This window comes from Canis lupus, chromosome 11, assembly GCF_011100685.1.
Source record: "Canis lupus familiaris isolate Mischka breed German Shepherd chromosome 11, alternate assembly UU_Cfam_GSD_1.0, whole genome shotgun sequence".
NCBI classification, from domain to species: Eukaryota; Metazoa; Chordata; class Mammalia; order Carnivora; family Canidae; genus Canis; species Canis lupus.
The window spans coordinates 34,073,780-34,093,740 of NC_049232.1; the positions used below are offsets into that span (position 1 = coordinate 34,073,780).

The 19,961-nt window shown below is 39.6% G+C and overlaps 1 long non-coding RNA gene across 1 annotated transcript; it reads right to left on the reverse strand.

The window, feature by feature from the left end:
- Nucleotides 1-4,525: 4,525 nt before the first annotated feature.
- On the reverse strand, nucleotides 4,526-6,628 carry LOC106559528. The gene is made up of 3 exons (XR_005366763.1): nucleotides 6,482-6,628; nucleotides 5,562-5,660; nucleotides 4,526-4,934 (listed from the first exon to the last, which is right to left on the reverse strand). It is a non-coding gene; the product is annotated as an uncharacterized LOC106559528 (long non-coding RNA).
- Nucleotides 6,629-19,961: the final 13,333 nt, after the last annotated feature.

The window sequence follows — 19,961 nt, forward strand, 5'->3', positions numbered from 1 at the left end:
CTCCCTCTGCCTGTGTCTCTGCCCCTCTCTCTCTCTCTCTCTCTCTCTCTGTGCGTGTGGCTATCATAAAAAAAAAAAAAAATACTTTAAAAAAAAAAAAAATAGCCCCTGGAATATGTTACAGTAGAATTTTAAAGACTTTCACCATTGCTGAACCTGGAGGGACATCTGTGGAGGGAAATGCAGGGCTCGTGCAATATTTCTAGCTTAACACTATGCATGTGGGGATGGGATGGAGAGAGGTAGTTCTTGCAAGAGCTAAGAAATTAAATGGATATTTCCTGGGATAATCAGTACATTGGGGAAAGTATAATAAATGCCTGGGAGTGGTTAATCATCAGTTTAAGGTTAAATGTGAAAATCAGGGGCCTTTGGCAACTAGAAAGAAGCTCTCACCTCCTGTAGCTGGAGGACAAATAAAGCTGAGGACTAGGCCCATGAGTTCACTGACCTTTTTCTTGTAAGTTCCATCAGGAAAACAGACCAACTAGAATCCTGGAAGAGCTGATTCCAGATGGAGTGAATTTATTCAAGGAAATGAAGGGAACTATGTGATACAAGGGGTAGGCTGTAGTACATACTGTGTGGCACAGCCCCTTTTGGAAATAAATTCCTGGGCTCCAGTCACCAGGAGCATTCTTGCTGAAGGGTCACAGCTGAGGCTCCTCTCAGGCTTGCCCTAAGCTGAAAGGAACTGCTTCTCCTCAGTCTATATCTCTTTCCAGGATGCAGTTTAATTCAATAACTGGTTTATACAGGGGGAGGAGGACAAATTTTGTGGCTACCAAACAAGCAAACTAACAAAAAGAAAAAAAAAAAAAAAACACTCACTCTGAATGAAGCATTGAATGCCGTTATCTATAGGGCCGCTAGCGTCTTCTAATGGGTCTCATTGGATTAGTCTGTTCTGTTCTATGATGCCATGATTTAATATTAGGTGTAAACAAGTAGTGAAGATATGCAAGTGTAATACAGACCAGGGCTTTTCAAAGGTATTTTAAAGTAATGAAACTTTCTTTCTGCTCCAGACTTTTTGGGGGGTTTTTTGGAAGGGAGAGAAGAATTCCTATATATAATAAGGCTGTACATGGATTTCCTCTAGTTGGTCGATTTCTTTTATCCCCTCCTATGAGTAGTTCAAAATTTGGGTAGCAGGCACTCCTTTGACCTTGTCTCCTACTACTTTTTCTCCTCTACCCTTGCTCCCTTACAGTGGCTTTTGTAGTATGTTGGAAGATTCTTAATTCTCCACAGAGCAGTATTTATAAATCACTGTTCAAAATAACATGATAATCCTACAGAAGTCATTGAAACACTGGATGGGGTGTTGAAACTGTGAGTCCTTCATTTCTCCAGGCTTTGATTGTGTACCACTTATTACGTCTTCTTCGTCCTTTATTCTCTATATACCAAACTCCTACTTTGCATTTCTTTGGGAATCTCTTTGCTCTTTAGGTATCTCAGAATAATTAAATTTTTGGTTTGGGTTTTACAGCTTCATGTCAACAAATCTAATGAGATGCTAACCAAGTTTGCTGCCTATTTTGTTCACTTGAAATCATAAACAGACATCATGAATATCTTAGTAGTTACTGATGAAAATGTCCTAACAATTTCTCTTAGAGATAATCAGATTTTGTAATGAGTTTGGACAGAGAGAGATTACATGACTTGTTTGTCACATAATTAAGTGGCAGAGCTGGGGTGGAATACAGGGTCTTCATCCTCTCAGTCAAAATTTTCCGGTATTCCATGTTAAAGTACTCTGGCAAATGAATTTCAATTTATTTCACCAACCATTGCGTTTGCACCCCATTAGACCAAAGTAGAAGAAATGTTAAAAAGAAAAATAAGATCCATCCCAAAGGAATAACACATCTATCTTCCTTTTTCTATATCCCCTCCATGTCCTCTTTCATACACATAGTACTTTTTAAAATTTTTATAATTCTTGCAAGAGAGATCTCCTCCTCCCATTTCTGCCATAGGTTCTTTTTTTCCTCATCTCCTATTTCTTTCCCTCCTTTCTTTTTTCCCACCCTCCTTTTCTCTTCTTCTCTGTTCACTCAAGTCTCAGTTGACAGCACGCCATGCTGAAAGAGGTTATTTTGAAGCAACCAAGGTCTGTCTTCTGGATTTCCCTTTTTCTTAAACAAAGGGAGTAAGAGGAAGTTTTCAAGTAATCAAAATCAATCCTTTCTCCTGCATGACAATCTTGAGAAGTGAAAGAACAAATCTGCCTATGATGATCAGGGATTTGGGAGTGAGGATAGGAGAAATAGATAAATTAACAAGTGTCTCTTGAGATTTGGAAGAAAGAAGTTTTATCAGGTGGGTTAGGTTGGCCACAACCAAAGCCTAAAGGCTGTAAATTCCTGAAATCTCATCTGCATGAGGGTAAAAACATGAAAGTGTCGGGGAGTTGAAACCAAAAGACTATGACTGGCCTCAGAGAAGATGGAGACAGAAGCTGGTTCTGTATCAGTGAGGAACTAGTTCTGCCCCAGTCTTGTTCTGGGTAAACAAAGAGCTAAGTGTACCATGGACTTGTATGCTTGGGGCTCAGGCTACTAGTGAATGCATTCTCTCAAATGAACATGACATCAGATATTTGTCTTCCCTTGAAGAACTTGCTGCGATTAGAACAGCAATCATCTAAGAGTTCCAACAGCTGTAATGTGGCCTTCACGGTCAGGAACAGAGCATGGGAAATGCAGCTATATCCTGAAAACAATATTCACCTCCCTCCTCCTAGATACCCCTTCAGTTTCCTTGGTATTTGGCAATTTCCAATCATCTCTGCTCAGAAGTAGCAATCCTTCCTATAGCCTGAATTTTCTACTTGTGACAATTTGGCTACACAGCTTCCAATGGGCATTGCTGTAATTCCACCATAGCCCTTTTCTCCATCAACGTTGGCTCATGAGGGAATTGGGACTCTGAACTTTTATAATGCCACTACTCTGGGCATCTTTGTGCCCTGTGGGGATAGGTGGGTGAGGTGATGAACAGAACATGGAGACCAAGGACTATCTCCATTTTGCTGGAGAATCCCCATTGTCAAGTGTTATTGGAAAGCAAACATCACTTTGGCCCTTCTGACACCTACTGGAGCAGATTTCCCCTTAGCTACTTTCTTCTGGACATGGCCAGAAATGACAAAGTTATATTCTGTAGCCAGCAACCTTCAGCCACAGGCTGCAGCAGCACATGGAGAGATGACTGACACACACCAGACTTCTTCTATCTCTCAGACGCTGAAAAGCCTTTGCAAATCTCCAGTTCTGTAATGGGAATGGCTTGAGGACTTGGTAGACTAGCCTGGACTTTGTAACACTACTGGCCAAAGGGATCTGACCAGTATATGTGAATTGCATCCCAAATCATACAATGGGATACCTTAACTAGGCTTGCATTCCACTGTTTCACTTACTTGTACATCATTAACATTTCCCATATTGCAACATGGTTTTGTATATTTGTTTAGTGAATGGCCTTCATAATTACAATTTGATTGCAGCATAATGTTTCCCTTAAGAGGATGTGCCATAATTTGTGAGGCATTCATTGATTGCTGGACATTTAGGTTTTTTCCAATGTTTCATGATTAGAAATAATGCTGCAAAAAATATGCCTATTGCTTCTCTTCTTATTTTAAATCATTTCCTTAGTGTACATTCCCAAGAGTGAGATTACCGAGTCAAAAGTGTAAACATTTTAGTTAAACAAGTCTAAAGGGAAAAACACATTCTATATGCTTGAAAAGTAAACTATGAATCTGGAAAATACCAATTGACTGGGTCTTAATCTTTGCCCCATTTGATTTAATTTGAAATAAAGGTAAACTTTCTTTTTCTATAACTGAATCTTATGAATTAGCGTCAACCACATAGGCTCTACCTACCGGCTGACCAAACTGACTCTAACTGTAGGGCTGTGATACAGCATAACAGAAATTATCTTGCCCTTGGGTTCAGTACAACATCCAATTGCATTATCATTTTCCGAGTAAATAGCTCTTGTCATCCCTAACTACAGCTGTGTGAAACCAGCGGCGTCCACTTGGCAGTGAATCACATACCAAAGTGTTACTCAATTATTATCCAGAAATAAAACTTAAATCACTTCTCCTGGCTAACTGAGTGTAAGGTACTTTTTATTTACTGAAGGGTGAAATCATGCCTTTCAAGCAAGCTTTGGTTTCAAGTGTCAGTTGTCTGATAGGGGAAGGTATTTTGGTGGCCTCAAAATATAAGGTGGACACACAAAGCTTTCTCCTTTTTTTTTTCCCCCCCCCCATGGTTTTTGGCATTCAGAATGTAATCCTGGAGCTTCACCTCAAGGCAAATTCCACACTTACCTTACCATTTCCCTCAGGAAAACCCATTTCACAATAGTTATACTACAGTGGTATTTGCTTCACTTCAACAAAAATTTATTGAGTGTGTACGTAGCAGGGCGTATGGAAAGAATATGGCTTGAGAATCATGCTGACCGGCTGTGTATTCATGAAAAATGTATGCAATTTCTCTAAATCCCAATGCCTTCATTTATTAAGTGAAAATAATAATACCTTTTTCACAAGTGGGAAGTACAAATAATATACAAAATAGGAAGTTCTTGGCATGCAATAGGCACTCAATAAATGACAGTTCTTTTTCTTGGGGTCTATATGGAATACAAAATTGCAAGACAGGGTTCCTGCTTTCAGAGCCTACAGAAGGGCAGATATGAGCAGGTAAATACAAGTAGCTAGGATACAAAAGTCTATGACAAATGCCATAAAAGAGAAACAAGTTTGAAGGGAAACATCAAGGGGAGACAACAGAGACGACCTAGAGAGAGGCTATAAAAAATAGTAAAAACAAACGAGTCTGGATTCAGAGATTCTGGTTTCACAAGACTCCAAATTCTTTGAGACTGAATTTCTTTATCTAGAAATGAAGGAAGTCAATTAATATTAATAGGGTTTGGAAACAAATGACATCATGTATATGAAATCTCTTTGAGCCTTACATCCTTTGCATTTGTTAGTAATTGCAATAATGATAATTCCAAATTCAACTCTCTGGAAACCCTTTATGGAGGTAGTGGCATATGAAATAGCTGTTAGAGAATGGATTAGATGTTGATCACATGTAAGAACTGGCTGAGGGAGTAGCTTAAGTAAAGGTTTGTGAGAAAGAAAACACACCATAGGGTGAGTGAATTTAAGTGGAAATAACAGTGAAAAGTGGGTTGGGACCATTTGGGAAAAACTGGATGGTTTGCTAAGCATGTATTTACATTTTATTTTACATTATGGGAAGCTCTTAAAGTTTTGTGAACTGGAAGCAAAAGCACTCTCATCTCTCTGCTCTCAGAATGGAGTTTTAGAAAAGAATTTTCACAGTGGTATAGAGACCGCACACTCTCCCTCCCCTGTTGAGAAGGAATTTAGAGCACACATCCCAGAATCAACAATTGAATTGGAAGTTGACTTAAAATATTCTGTGGGAGTCTTGAATAACAGCCCCCCCCAGATGTTCACCTTTTAATCCTCCAAGTTTTGAATATGTTACCTCGTGTGGAAAAAGAGGATTTTGCAGGTGCAATTAAAGATCTTGAGATGGGGATAGTGTCCTAGAGTATCCAGGTGGGCCCAGTGTAATCACAAATGTCTGTAAGAAAAAGGCAGAAGTGTCAAAATCAGAGAGAAGAGAGGTATGCAGCAGAAATTGGAGTGAAGTGCTTTGAAGGTGGAGGAAGGGGCCACCAGTCAAGGAATGTAGCTTCTGGAATCTAAAGGAGGACCTGATTCACCCTAGAGCCTCCAATAGAAACACAGTCTTTCCAACGCCTTCATTTTAGGACTTCTGACCTCCAAAACTGTCAGATAATACATTTATATTGTTATAAGCCACTCAGCTTGTGGTAACTTGTTATATCGATGACAGAAACTGACACATATCTTCTGTCGTGGTTGTTTTCAGCTTATTTATGAACTCTGTCCCTAATCCACTACCCACACCCACTATAAATCCATTAAAATACCCAAATTTTTCTCTGGGGATTTCTTTGAGAATATAAATGCATATCATTAAAATAAACATTGTCGTACATTCAGATCTGATCTTTAAAAAAAAAATTCAAGATCCATTTGAAAGTGGTACTTTTGCCTGTTTGGTTTTTCTCATCAGCTTGACACTATTTGGAGTCAAGGGAGCCCCTGAATTGGTCACTGCAAGGAGTTTCAGCTTAGGATCAGAGGGGCTGTTCCACAGACACAAAGTTAAATTTCGAATGCTGTTCTTTCCAAATGGTCCCAACCCTTTGCATATACACCTATTGAGAAGACTTTTTTTTTCTATCCAGTGTTCAGCTTGGCTCCTGTACTTCCTGGAATTTGGAGAGGAAAAAAAGTCACTAACTTTTAAGCATAAAGTAATAGGAAACTGGAAAGGGGAAAAACATCACAAACTATGGTGCTTTCAGAACTTACCAGGATTCCTTCGTGGCCATTCTTCTGTATCCCTATCCTCTATGACTTCAGCCAAAAAACATTAAAATGAGTTCCTTATACCGTGCATGGTTTGCAGGTGAGGGTTGTCTGAGCTTTAATTTGCTGTTTGATTCGCCCCAGGATTTTCAGGTGTTGCATGAGGGAGTAAAGTACAGAGTGTACCTTAGTTCTTGGTTGTTAGCCATTGGATGATGGCCATCATATTATTAAACCATCCAAGCACGCTGGGTCTCAACCACAAAATTTAATTTTCCCTACTGCAGGGACTAATCAACTACTATAGACGTAAAGACCTAAAGAGACTGTTTTTATCTGCAACAAATTCCCCCTGCAGACTGAAGTGGAGCTAATTTTAGTTTTGTCTATCCTCGGGGTTACAAACATTGATAGAAGTTCAGCGTGATGAGAAACAGATAAGAGGTGGAATTTATCTGAATGCAATCTGTGACATAAATTAAAGAAAGATGAAAGCTCTGAGGTTCTTCGTAACACCTTGGTCAATAATGTTTGGGGATTCCACTATAGGCAGTTCCCATCATACTTGTTAATATATTTTTACATCCTCTAGGTACCTCTAGGAGCTAATGTCTCCCTATTCCTTTCTGCCATTCCCCAGGAGGATTTTCCTCTTCTCCAACCCCTTCCCTTTTCCCTGACACCTCCTCAACCTTCACTGTCATCATAACCTGCTTCTAACCTTCCAACTCTGCACCAGCGGACAGAATCGGTGATACTGAAGTGGAAGCAGGGAAGAGAAGAAAATCAGGTGCACTGGATGCCTGCAATATTGGTCTTGGGCTCTTGTCAGACCTCACATATGACAGAGAACAAGATGTTGGGGCCACTGGTAGCCAAACTCCTCTGATTATCAAGGCATCCCATTATACAATCAAGAATTTTTAATGATAAAAAGTCCTTGTAAATATTCTTAGACCTTTTTAACCCTTATCTTTAAAACTACTTCAAGTACATAAGGCTCCCAAAGAGGTAAATTCATGTTTGACCACGTTAAGGCTGCTACTGAAGCAAAGGGTGCCACATGGCATCGATTGTTCCTAGGCTGATGCAATCAGCATGGAGTAATAAAATGGAATGGGCTGACTCTTGAGGTGGAAAAACTTTTGATTATGCGGATTACACGATCAGAAGCAGCAAATCCATATGGCTCCAAGCCAAGTGACAATTGCAGGAAGGGCACTGCATCTCTTTCAAATATTTAAGGATGATCTCATTGAGACATCAAAGAAATAAATTGTAGCTATAGCAAAGGATTGATTTGATTGCTTTAGGACACAAATTGTTTGGCATAACACCAGAGTTTGGGGGTAAATTCCAAGTATTTATACAGGTGACCCAAGACTTACAGCTGCTTAACTTGTAACTATTGTTCAGGAAACAATTAAGATGTAAGTGCGGGGGTACAGTCAGCAGTATACTCCAGGGAGCTCCTGGGAGGTATAGGGTTTGGGGGGCTGACTAGAAGTCCAACCACAATTTTTTATAATTTCTATTGAAACATATAATCACAGTTCTGTAAAGCCAAGTTAAAAGCTATCTGAGTTTCAAAGCAATCTGTGTTTTGCAATGCCAAACTTGCCCAGGGAAAACAAACTAGTATCTTACTTGATGCAAGTATGTGATACAATTTTTTTTCACTGAAGTGGAAAGTTGATTCTGATTGAGGACTGAAATACCGGTTGACCAGACTGCACTGTCAAGTTTTCCCAATCTGATTAAGAGGCATTTCATTTATCTGAGAGAACAAGTAAGAATCGAATGGCTAATTGGAATAAGGTGGCACTTTACTTCCTTTATACCTTAATGGGTCAAACGTTATGAGGTGTTTGTCTACCATTCCACCTCTCTTCCTTACTTAAGAAAACTCCAGTTTTGTTGGGTAGCCATGTGCTCAGTTCCAGGAGGGGCCTCCTGCTGTAATAAAGAGACACATAAATAACCCTTTCCTCTCTGTCAGTTATTGGTTATAAGGTGGGTATAAGAGCAGTTCTTGTCAATGGGATGATATAAGAAGTATGAAGAAGACTTTTTTCTGCCATCACTTCTTATCGTCCTTCCATTTAGAATGTGCTTCCAAAAAATTTTGATGATTGAAACATCGGCAGCCATTCTGAGATCATCAGGGGAGACCTCTTCCCAGGACTGAGAATACAAAGAACAGAAGCTTAGAAAGAGAGGGGCCTTCATCTATCAGTAAGTCCCAAACACAACTCAGGAATCACCTCTTCTGGCCATCTTATTGTGGAAACAAAGAATGTTTTCTATTTTAAGCAACTTTTGGTTGAGTATTTTGTTGAGTATTATGTGCTTTTATTCAGCAAAAAGCACTCTAGATGATCAACTCAAGAGACCCTTTCTTCTAGGAGGTGGCACCATGGTTTATCATGGAACTCGGAAATCAAAGAAGATTAGAAAGCAGATTTGAGAGCCTTGGGCCAAAGAATCACAGCAATCACCCAAAGGTGTTTTCCTATGGGCAATTATGAGAAAAATTTGAACTGGAGCAATCTTCCCCTTATAAAAATTAACCCAAGTCACAGGTAAGGGAACCACTGAATTCAAGAACTTTTTCAGATAGAGAATTATATTTCACTCTGATATTTTGGAAGGGAAAAGTGAGTGAGAAGTCAGAATTCCTGCAAATGTGTAGGATGTGCTGCCTTAACATTCTATTTAGGTTTTGAAAAGGGTCTCCCTTGCTATTTTTGGAAATATCGTTGGTAAGTTTCACACCTGTATTCCAGGAAGTTGCAACATCTGAATTTTACTTATTAAAATGAGGCATGGTCTCAATTAGCTTCTGAAGAGAGAAAAGCATGAGTAAGATCACTGTGGGTCTCCCAAATGTAAAATTAATCCATGTTACCCTTAACCACAGAAGCCTTTCTTAGACAATCTGAGAAAAGGAGAGGGTGGGAAGAGCAGAGAGGAGATCAGAAGGCGTTTGAGCTAACTAATGGTCCCTTTAAATTCACCGGTTCTGGCAATAAAGGGTGTCCTCCACACCTGTTAAATTTATCAAGCAGAGGCAGGACAGCTTCCATGACTAAGAAAGAAAGCCATTTTGAAGTGTTCATTCAAAATGATTGCTGTCGAGGCTTTACAGGAAACATTAGCTTTAAATGACAATTGGAAATTGAAGAAAGTTGCTACCCAAGAAAACAATTATAAGTATTCTTAATTGCCTGGAAATGGTTTGTCATGCAAAATCGGACCATGCACGATACATTTACATAAATGGCTCAGAGGCACCGATGTTGTAATGCCGCAGAGTCTCTTTGCACACAGTGTTCGAAAACACGCTTGAGACTAGGAATCTGACTTGCTTTTCTCTCTCCTCCCCTACCTTCTCCACCACCTCTTCATGCTTTTTGAGGCCGGGAGGGATGGAGGGAAGGAAGAGCAAGCATAAAATAACTGCAAAGAGTCAGTGACTGCTACTCAATGTATTTTATTATTTCAAGAATTCATTCAAAGCTGGGCTGCAATTACATTTAAAACAGGAGAATAATGGGCTATTGACATGTATATGGTTTTAGAAATATAAGGCCTCATTTTCTCAGCTGGAATTTCCCCTACAATGTGCATTTGCATTACATTAGAGATGCTCTTTTGGAAAAGGAGGATCACATGCATTCAGACATTTTGACATTATCTGGGTCAGAGGCAACATTTAAAAGCAATAGCCCTACTAGTACCAAAGCTCTCTTGCAGGCAAGCATTGCAGTGCATTAGAGAAAAAGGAGGCGAGCCCTGAGCGTCTCCCTGCATTGGCCATGTTTTATGACATACCTGCCTAACCCAGACATTAATCTACTGAAGATGAATTGGCCTGGTCATGGTCCTCTGCTAACCTTCAACGGCGTGTACATTACCTAAATTGAAATCTGCACTTTTTCATGCCACGTGTGGTTTGATGTGATGGTCCAAGGAATGTAGGGTGCATTAGAATTGGTTTTTATGTGAAGAGAATCTCCCCTCCTATTTACCTTTCAGCAGGGCAGCTGCAGGCTTTCCTGCTCACTTGACAATGAAGGCATTATTCTCTACTGCTTCACCCAAGAGTAGCTACTCTGGCCGGCTCAAAATTGCGTGGCCCTGGTCAGGTATGTAAGCAACCCAGTGCCTTTCCTGTTCCCAGAAGTGCCAAAGGCATAATGAAAAAGGAATGCAGAAGTTTTCACCTGTTGTAACTGTCTAATAAAGCCCTGTACAATGAATTCTTTGTCATCTTCCAAGAAGAGGTCAGTTGTAGGTGTCCGTGATTACATGAGTACTTTATGTGAACAGAAAGACCTGTATGATTGGTGTGATATGACCAGTAAAATCTCATCAAAGTTGCACAAGATGTCTATAATTTTCTAATCCCTCACGTCCTGGTTCCTCAGACATGACACTCTTTATTTACCCTGCATTTACACTTCTTCCCAGAATGGGCAGGGAAACTAGACTCGTACTGGCCCCTCTATAATTACTGTAATAAGTTGGGGGAAACTAGGAAACAGTGAATCCTTGTGAAACTGTTTTCCTTGAATTTTCTGTTCTTCTGCAGGTTAAAATTGAAAGAATAAACGGACACCACAGGGCTCATGAGCACAGGCTTTATGGGCAGATAACCTGTGTTCAAATCCTCCTCCTCCAGTTATTGGAGATGGGTGACCTTTGAGCTTAATTTCCTCATTGGCAAACAGGTGATAATAATGAAGATCAGATGGGTTTCTGTGATCATTCATTCATTCAACAAGTACATAGAAAACAGTTCCATGTACCAGGCACTCTATGTGCCTCCAGCTATTGGGGATAGACTGCTGGTATCTTGTTTTCATGGAGCCTATAGAGATCAATCCAGGAAAGCATTTAGCAAACAGTGCTTGGCACATAGTAAACACACCATAAATTTGCTATTATCATCATAATTACTGTAATAAAAGTATGCAGAGTCACATTTCCACACTTTCTATTGAAGATATTCCATGCTGTCATCTAGAAGAGCAACAGAAGGGTTATTTTAAACAATGGTATGACACTCTCCAGACAAGCATAGTTTAGAAATTTGACTACTCGCTTTCTCAGTGCAGATACTTTTGTAAAACTATCAAGTCTTTGTTTTGGCAATCAAAGATGATGGTGCGCTCTGGGTGTTTTCACTGAGGTTATTGAGAGCCAACTATGCACCCAACAGTCTTGCATTGGGGGGATTCTGGAAAGACTTTTTCCCATTATTAACATCGTTTTTGTTCTCATATTGTTCACAGAACAACTTCAAAGAAATGATCTTGCTCCTGAGCGTAAATGCTCCCAATGTTTTGATACATGAAGGACCCATTCAATATTAGTGATCAAAAGTGCCAATGTTGACATTCAAGCAATTGAATTTCATTACCATTAGCCCCCCATTATAGAACTGACTTCATTTGTTTACAAAAGTCACTTACAGTGAAAATGACATTGCCTGGCAGGATCCCACAGAACTGGGTTCCGAACAATTGTAACATAAATAAGTAGTCTCTGGCAAATGGGTGCCAAAGAGAAGGGAAATGGGATGATGTAGATGGGCAGGAGAGCTGTACACCTGTTGGAGTTATAACTGGCATGAGCCAATGACATTTGTTTCCACTTTCTTAAGCAATAAATTTGCTTGGTGAGTAATGGTGCACACCTACCAATTTAGAAAATTAGAGAGAGAGTTTCCGTTCCAGGGAAATGGCTCCAAAGGGTGTGTGGAGAGCTGGAGGCTCTTTAAATAATCCAAACTCTCCACAGAGTAACTCCTTAGAATTTGTTTCACTGGCATTGGGAATGATTTGCAGAGAGCACAGAACATTTAAATATAGACACTGTATTATACAAGCCTTTGATGACTGTATGAGAGAAGTGCTCTGCAGCTAACATGGGAAAATATTGGGAGCCTCTACCATAAAATAACCTGAAGAGGTCATTGTACTGTTTTGTTGAATGTGATTTATTTCCTAGATTTGAGAATAATGGTCACTAGCAAGGCCTCTAACCCGATACATCTAGAGACTAAATCATGAAATGTTTTTAGAAGTACTGATAAAAGCAGATAGAAGTAAAAACAAGCCCAAGATTAGACTGAAGCCCAAGTTCAAATGCAGTTCTCTGTGATTTTTTTCCGTGAAAATTATGAAGGTGTTTATCTATTTTTCTTTGACCCTGTTTTGTTTTTTGGGGGGATTTTCCTAGGGATACAGTATTTAAAAGAATATCCAATAATATGAAGCATCTTTGCCAAAGTGAAACCATCAAACAGATGCAAGAAAACTATGCTCCTGCTTCTGATGGAGCTTGGAATAGAACCCTCTCTTCATGTCACGAGAGTGTTTAGTTCCCAGTTCTTTAATTGGTATCTGGAAGCATTAATAAAGAAGAACAAAAGTTTCTGCCAACCTCACTTGCCTAGATAGCTTGTTTGCTCACCCCCACCCCCAGCATTGAGACACTGAAGGCAAAGAGAGGACATCAATAATTTTCTAATTAAGTCACAGTAGAGAGGCAGTCAGGATAGTCTGAATTATGCTAAAATAGAAAACACTCAAAAACCCCATTGGCTTAAAATGTTGATTTCTAGTTTACACTATATGTTCAATGTGACTTAGTAGGGGCTCTGCTCAACTAAGTCCCCGGAAGATACATTACCATGTAATTCATGCTTTCAAACTCTCCATGACAGGAGAAAGGGGGAACATGGAAATGTCAACATTGACTTTTAAATGCTTCCACTTAGTGGGGACACATATCATGTCATGACAAAGACAAATATCGAAGCCTAATTTCAAGGGGACAGGGAAGTGCAATGCTCCCATGTGCTCTCCAGCATTACCAGCTTTACCATACCCAAGAATATAATAATCTATATCAAGATTTTCATTCATTACGTAAGGCCAGTGGCTCTCAACTGGGGGTAAATTTGTCCCCCAGAAAACACTTGGCAACAACTGGAGACAGCTTTGGTTGTCACAAGGGGAAGAGAGTGACACTGTCATCTAGTGTTCAGAGACTAGGAATGCTGCTAAGCACCTTACAAGGCACAGACAGTCCACAGAACAATTATCTGGTCCAAAATGTCACTGGTACTAAGATTGAGAAACCCTGCATTGGATTACTGGGTTTCTCAAAACTGGCATACATAAGAAAGTCCATGCCCAGACAAATTAAGACATATTTTATTTTAAAATTCTATTTAAATTCAATTAATTAACATATAATGTATTATTGGTTTTGGAGGTAGAGGTCAGTGACTCATCAGGCTTACACAATACCCAGCGCTCATTACATCACATGCCCTTCTTAATGTTTTAAAGTTCTAGTGATGTTTCAATGGACACCGAGGCTCCTTCCACAGTTTGGCTATTGTGGACATTGCTGCTATAAACATCGGGGTGCAGGTGTCCCAGCATTTCATTGCATCTGAAGATGAATGGATAAAGAAGATGTGGTCTATGTATACAACGGAATATTACTCAGCCATTAGAAATGACAAATACCCACCATTTGCTTCAACGTGGATGGAACTGGAGGGTATTATGCTGAGTGAAGTAAGGCAATCGGAGGACAAACATTATATGTTCTCATTCATTTGGGGAATATAAATAATAGTGAAAGGGAATATAAGGGAAGGGAGAAGAAATGTGTGGGAAATATCAGAAAGGGAGACAGAACATAAAGACTCCTAACTCTGGGAAACGAACTAGGGGTGGTGGAAGGGGAGGAGGGCGGGGGGTGGGGGTGAGTGGGTGACGGGCACTGAGGGGGACACTTGACGGGATGAGCACTGGGTGTTATTCTGTATGTTGGCAAAGTGAACACCAATACAAAAATAAATTTATTATAAAAAAAAAGTTCTAGTGATGGAAACTGTGTTATATTGGTGAAGGAATAGACAAAGAGATCAATGGAGCAAAAAAGGGAACCCCCAAACAGACTCACTTTGTATGAATATGGTAGATGATAGAATGACAATCCCACACAAGGCAGAATGATGTGAGGGTAATTATTTATGTGGAAAAAAATAAAGCTGTATCTTTTTCTCGTATCACATGCATGAATAAATTCTGAATGTATTAAAATTGTAAAAGTAAAAACATGACTGTAAATTTACTAAAAGAAAATATCAGTGTGTTTCTATGAAAAGAGTAAGGGACATCTTCTTAAGACACACAAGAAAACCTTAAAGAAAGATATGCATAATTATCCCGATATCAAAATTACATGACAAGCAAGAGATGAAAAAAACACTTATGAATGTTTACACAACACCCAACTAAAATATATAAAGAAAAATCATCTGAAATATATATAGAAATTTATCAAATGTAAAAACAAAAGAGGGAAAACACAAAATGAGTCTGGAGCATCTTGTGGTGTCTCAAAAATAAGGAAGTGCTCAGAAAACAAATGGTGATGGCATGTCAAAGGGACAGAGAAACCAACACAAAAGAGCTTCCAGTGGCAAAATTGGAACAATTTTGAGCAATAAAATAAACATGTTTTAGCAGTACATTATAAACAATAAAATAATATATTACTGGGTTAGAACCCAGAATGTAAAATAAATATACAGGAGTCCATGCTGATATAGAGGATTGAATAAATAAATAAATAGGAGAGAAGAGACAAACCTTCCTTGCAGAAGAATTCCACCTTTTGTAAACAGTACGCCTCCCCCAGGAGGTGGGGCTTAGCCACACCTCCTCCCCTAGCCTCCATGTGGCTTGGACTTTGTGACTTCCTTCAAAAGAATAGAATATGGAAAGGAGGGAATTATATAGCTTTATGGTGGAAAAATCTTGCAAATACTAGCTCATACCCAATATCAAAGAAAAAGGTCTACCAGGATTCATATTGAAGCAAAAATGGTGGTTGCTTTGGCAAGCCGACAAGATGGGAAATGTGATATGTGGATGTCTGGAGAGAAGAAGGGAGCAGTACTTTGGAAATAATATATTTTTATTCCTTATGTAATTTAAAAGTAATTTAAAATAAATAACCATCTTGTGTGTTTGTTGAAGATGGTTCATTCTTTGACCTTTACAGTCAGAAATCCAGTAGGTCTGGGGTGGGCCCAGAAGTAAGAATTTTTAACAAGTGCTCTGGATGGTTCCAATGCGGTACGCACATCAGACTTTGCATTCAAGAAACTGAAAGCTAGGAAGGAAGTTCCTAGTTTTCAAGTTGTGTTCCATATATTACTTACTTTTCTGAACTGAATGGGGTTAATTTCATATGTCCATCCCTTAACCAGTGTTAGGATTTGAAAGGGCCCAAATTCTGATCCAAGTGAGACATAAGACCAAAGACTGAGGAAAATGGGAGATAACAGTATCATATAAGTATACCTAAAGATGTCATAAAGCTGATACTGGAAGGTGTGGCTTTTACCTGTGGAGAGGTGATTTTCATGTTATTAAAATTAAAAATAAACAGGCTCACCTGCACAGTGACACTGAACTGGTTTCTGCTTTTACCTCATGACAAAGAACATGTGCTGTTTTCAACCAATTTCACCTCCATGGTGAGAGAAAAGAGCTACCCTATATATTCCTCTTAAACACACCACAGAGAATTTGCTTGACTTTCCATGAGGAACAGTAAGTCAAGGTCTACAGAGAGGCCAGAATGTTATCCTTGTGGAGTCCTTTCCACAGGGAAAGAAATACCTTGGAGTAGGGAAGGATTGAACTCCTAACAATATAGGATGATATGAGAAAATTCTATGGCATTATTGAAGGAAACTGTCTCCTTAGAGGCGTCTCCATCATTCCAAGGTGTCAGCTCTTCTAATTAGTGCTTCAGTTTTCCAATTCATACTTTTTGTGTGGTAGAATAATAAAATGAAGCTCCTTAATTTTTCATTTTTCACTTGTTCTTTGATTTATTTATTTTAGAGTGGGGAGGTGAGGAGAGGGGAGAGAGAATCCTAAGCAGACTCTAATGTTGAGCTCAGAGTCCAATGCACCAGTGGATCCCATGAACCTGAGATCGTGACCTGAGCCAAGCATTGATTGCTTAACCAACTATAGCACCTAGGCTCCCCTTCGCTCGTTCTTCTGTCCATAACCCTGTATGGCTCCCACAATTAAGACCCACAATTACTTTGGGCTTCATCACATATATTTTGACCAATGGAACTTGATAATGGGACTTAAAGTTTATTTTCATCCTGGATTTTGGAGCCCCAGCCGGTATCACCATATGCATAGGCCTGGCCTAGCTCATTGTATGAATAGAATCAAACAGCCAAGATACTTCGATTGTTTCACAACTACTGGACCTGTGAGCAAGTTCATCTATCACCAGTCAGCCCCAGACAACCTGACAAATGACCAATAGCCACATGAATGAATGCAGATGAGATCAGGACTCTGGCCTGAACCAGAAAAAGACCCACCCAGTAGAACTGTCTACTACAACCAAGCCACTAAGTTTTGGGATGGCTCTGCAACAAAAGCCATATGATACTCTATATAGCACTAAGTATATATCCAAATCGTATTGTAAAATTTTTCTTTTATATTTTGTGTGGAAAGTCTGAAACTTCCTAACACTAAAATTTTAGATACTGTTTCATGAACCTTATGAAATAAAATATGAAAAAGTAAAAACAATGTGAAGGTCAATCATCTTAAAATTGGAAAGCTTGTTTCTGTATTGTCCTCCAGATACTCATACCCAAACTCTATCTGAACCTTCTCTAGTTGAATCCAAATTTGACATGAGACCTCAATGTCGCTAGGTTAATGGCAGTGCACTCAACTTACACTGTAACTGCATTTAAATATTAGCATATTCATTACATTAGGCATTTTTGTTTTCAGGATCATGCCATTGGACAACACTGAGAAACATGCTGAGTCCCATTATGCTCCTAAGAGGAAACTGAAAATGTAATTCTTCCCTGAGTGGTGGCTTCAGGACTTCATTAGCAGTTTTGATCATTGCAAACCTGTTTTTGTCAAGGGCAGGTTTGAACTGTGTATCGGTGGAAACTGAATCATTCAAAGACAACAAGTTTAATTTTTCACATGAGTTTGCATTTGAATAGGTAAACGTGAGTTGTTTCCTCTGTGGATTTGGTACAACCTTGCCTATCAGTAATAAGATGCTATTTAATATCCCAGAATTCCCCATGGAATGGGCCATCAAAATGGAATAGTCATTGAAAAGACATGGAGGAAGGAGTAGATTCAGATACCCATCTGCCAGGGAGGACCGCCTACTGTCCTCCAATTCATAGAGAGTTGGCAACTCCATGCCTCCCCTACTGCAAGCTCAGTGACTTCCCAAACATACTGGGGTACCAAGAATTCAACACCACTACCAGTGGTCCCATCACACCACCACCCCCTACCCCGCCCGCCGCTTCTTGGTTCTTCTTCCCAATCTGTCCAAGTTCCTTTAGGAATCTTTGGATGAGTACCAGTCTGCTTGGCTAATACATACCCTTGGTTGCAATCAAAGTTATTTTAAGAAGATTTGCTATGTGGAAAAACATCCAGAGGTTGAAGCCTTTGAAATCTCTTAGCTTTAACTTGTAACCTATTCCATAAAGAAAAAAGTCTCAAAAGCTAAAGGGAAATACCTTTGCCAAAATGAGTCTTATGAAAGAATACATTTTAGTGCATGCTGAGAAATCACCAACAAGAACCACAACAAGTCCCTTAAACATCTGCACTGGTTTAAAACCATTACTGTGTACTGGCACGAGTATAATTCACTCCAAAGTTATTCTTTTTGCTCAAAATTAAGGGCAGTGGCATCCATTTTGTTTACTTGCAGCGGCATGATTCTCATTAAAGGAATACATTCAATTCTTTTACATTTACATTCCTACGAGCAAAGCAAACTCAAACCAGAAGATGCTTATTAGGCACAAATGTAAGCATACATGCTCGCACCAGGAAATGAAACCTGAATCTTTTGTAACCATTGCAAAATGCTAATTATGACTATTATGCCACCTTATGCGAAATACTGGCTTGAGGGGTGACAGAGATTTAATGTGTGTGTTCTCTGTGCAAGAGGTACAGAAGATTGGTGATTTGTCCTTCCTCCCTCCCTTCTCAGAGAGGTAAATCATCCAGGTTGTTACTAGGGAAATTAGACATCCTTAATCACTTCTGCTTATTGTTGTTTTAAATTGCTGCAAGACTTTTAAAATAAGCACACGGTGGTTACCTCTGAAATAGGCGTGGTGAGTGGGTGACAAGCCATTGCAAAAGTATGCAAGAAAGTTTCTGTGGGGATAAAACTTTCTGTTTTCATTAGATTTCTAAATCTGTAAATAGTGTTTGTAAAAGGGAAAGTAAGTAAGTAGGAGGGGCCGTGCTCACCTTGGCAGCACATATACTAAAATAGTAAGTACGAGGGGCCAAGTCAAGTAGGATCTTACAGTCTGTAGCAAAGGATTTGGATACGAGAAGCAAATTCATGGAAGATTTTCTAGCAATGGAGTGACATGATCTCACTTATGATTTTAGAGGTGGACTCTGTCCGTGATATGGCCAGGGTGCTATAGCAGGACAAAACTTGAATCAGGGAGATCACCCAGGAGGCAATTGCAGTAGTCAATAGTAATGACCTAATCCATGTTGACTTGGAGGCGATCGAAGTGGAGGTTGTGAGAAGTGGTGCTACTTCTGCCCTGGGCCATGTGATGTGCTACTCAGATATACTTGCACCCCTGCCCCAGGAAGGGGCTACAGGGAAGGTTTGGTTGCCAGCACTCAGGTGTTAGTCATCTTTGTGCGTTGTATCTTCTAAAGAAAGCCACTTGCTCTTTTTTGTGGGGCAGCCCAAATAATAGGCTTGATAGGTTGATGCAGGGGTATAAAGCCCTGACTCTCTGAACCCCACCCAGGACACCTCTAAAAGGCCATTCCAGCCTTATAGCTTCCTGCAAGTTTGGCTAAGGCCTCGTGAGTGCCCAGCAACTTCTCTCTCTATGGATCTGCTTCTCTCCTGTTCCGATTCAGGTGTTGGTCCTAAAAGCACTCCCTAATAAATGCTAATTTCTGTTTCAGAATCTACTTCCTGGAGAACCCAACCTGTAATGCTTTGCAACATAAGTTTATTTCCTTTTCAACCGTCTAAAATTGAAAGTTGTGCTTCGGGAATTTCATCCTCTCATGTAGTGATCTATGGTGGGTAGTGATGGTCTAGAAATGGCAATTAATGATGAGTCTCTCCCTGCCTCTGCTTCTTAACTGGCCATGGAACACAATCACTTAACTTTTCTGGGATTCTCAGTTCCATCTTCTGTGAACTAAGGAGAAATTTAATCAAATAAGATATCCCAGAAGGAAATTTTACACCTCTATGATAAAATTCATTGGAAACTAACAGAAACTGAAAACCAACTTATCTTTTTGTTAATTGGTCTTAAGATCTTGACTTCCATTGATCCACTCCCAGGGTGTTAGCT